The sequence below is a fragment of the Marmota marmota genome, unplaced genomic scaffold (assembly GCF_001458135.2).
Source record: "Marmota marmota marmota unplaced genomic scaffold, marMar, whole genome shotgun sequence".
In the NCBI taxonomy this organism is placed as follows: domain Eukaryota; kingdom Metazoa; phylum Chordata; class Mammalia; order Rodentia; family Sciuridae; genus Marmota; species Marmota marmota.
The window spans coordinates 567,303-569,061 of record NW_026000048.1 but is presented as its reverse complement, the minus strand read 5'-3'; the positions used below and the strand labels follow the sequence as shown (position 1 = coordinate 569,061).

Below are 1,759 nucleotides of genomic sequence, written 5' to 3'. Positions count from 1 at the left end.
GGGGGGATAGTAGAGGATAGGAAAGGCAGCAGAACACAACAGACACTAGTATGGCAATATGTAAATCAATGGATGTGTAACTGATGTGATTCTGCAATCTGTATATGGGGTAAAAATGGGAGCTCATAACCCACTTGAATCAAAGTGTGAAATATGATATATCAAGAACTATGTAATGTTTTGAACAGCCAACAATAAAAAATTAAAAAAAAAAATACCGGGAAGGCCTTTGTACAAAAACATGTAGTGATACTGCTCTCAGGGCATGAGGGTAATTCCCCCAAATCAATTTGTAATTAGATCATAGTATATGTGACACATAGGAGTTTCCTAGATAAAGGTTTCTCCCTGTGTGGTCCCTGGAACCCCAGCATCAATTAACTGGTAACTCTTTAGACTTACAAATGTTTGGCTTTCCAGATCTCCTGTACTGCAAGATCTTAGGGCAGGGCCCAGCAATCAGTGTTTGAATGAGCCTCCAGACGATTCTGAGTTTGAGAACCACTGTGCTACATGACTCTCCTGTGTCTCCTCTCACCTACTTGCAGGAGCAAGTAGCTGGATAGCTTAAAGGTAACTTAGGGATATCGACCCCCCCCCCCCCACATTTCTTCTAAGATACCTGCTTGTTACAATTTCTCCAATGCTCTCTGAAAATTTTCCTCAGGCTTTCCTCCTGGTTGCCTCCCCAGTTCCAGCTAAGTGGTTAGGTCTCAACAGCGAGAAGCAGCCCTGGGTCGTTTCTTGTGTCTCTAAGACATCTGTCGGGGACTCAGCAAACTGTGTTTGTTTTTTACTAACCATTTCACAAGACTCCATTGTACATCTTTCCTATGAATTCAGCATCCTGAGGTTTTGAGGGATATTTTTAAAACTTCGAACCATCTTATTTTAGGGAGAGTGATATTTAAGCTCTACTAGAAAGCACCATATGATTGCTGGGTTTAATCTACATGTATAGGTAGCATAGTAAATTTAGAGTAACTAAAAGGAAGTAAGAAATTTACCATCAATTTCCCTAAGACAGATGAAGAACATCAGGCTGGAGAAGAGCTTTGCTACCAAGACTAGGAAGCAGTTAGTGCTACCTTCAAATGTCAGGTGTATTCCTTTCCTGCAGCTACTATCACAAATCGCCACAGCCCAGGTGGCTTAAAACAACAGGAACTTATTCTCTCACAGTCTGGCAGCCAGAACTAGAAAATCAAGGTGCTGCCAGGACCACACTCCAACACTCTAGGAGGGAATCCATTCCTTCCTCTCTGGCTTCCAGTGGCTTATGAGCATGTCAATCCAATTTGCCTCTGTGGCCACACAGCCACCTCTTCTCTCTTCTCTGCATGTCTCTGATAAGGACGCTTGTCACAGCGTTTAGGGTCCATGTGTAATTCAGGATGATCTCATCTCAAGCTCCTTCACTGAATTACATCTGCAAAGACTCTTTTTCCAAATAAGGTAATGGTTCAGGTTCAGGGGTTATTGTGAGCAGATCTTTTGGGGGGCATCCATTTGACCTACTATAGTTGGCATCATGTAGAACAGGAGGAAGTCACTGCTCCCTGGGGAACAGAACTTCCATCAAACTAGGGTTGATATTTGTGGGTATTTGTGGATGGAGTTCACCTTGTCAGATGATAAATGTGTTATTTCCTTTAGAACTATAAGACAGTATGTTTTTTAAAAAAATCTGTATTAGAATAATTTTAGAAGAGAGATACATTTTCAATAATACTCCAAAAAAAAAAAAAAAAAAAAAACC

General features: G+C 41.2%; 1 protein-coding gene and 1 long non-coding RNA gene across 14 annotated transcripts in view; one reads left to right on the top strand and one right to left on the bottom strand.

Annotated features, from left to right (window-relative positions):
* LOC125619539 overlaps positions 1-843 on the top strand; it is a 7,801-nt gene extending 6,958 nt beyond the window's left edge. Inside the window, exon 2 of the long non-coding RNA XR_007351064.1 lies at positions 226-843. This is a non-coding gene — a long non-coding RNA (uncharacterized LOC125619539). The remainder of the gene's footprint in view (positions 1-225) is intronic.
* Positions 1-1,759, bottom strand: part of Chrm3 (cholinergic receptor muscarinic 3) — a 424,602-nt gene that overhangs the window by 21,527 nt on the left and 401,316 nt on the right. The window lies entirely within an intron of this gene.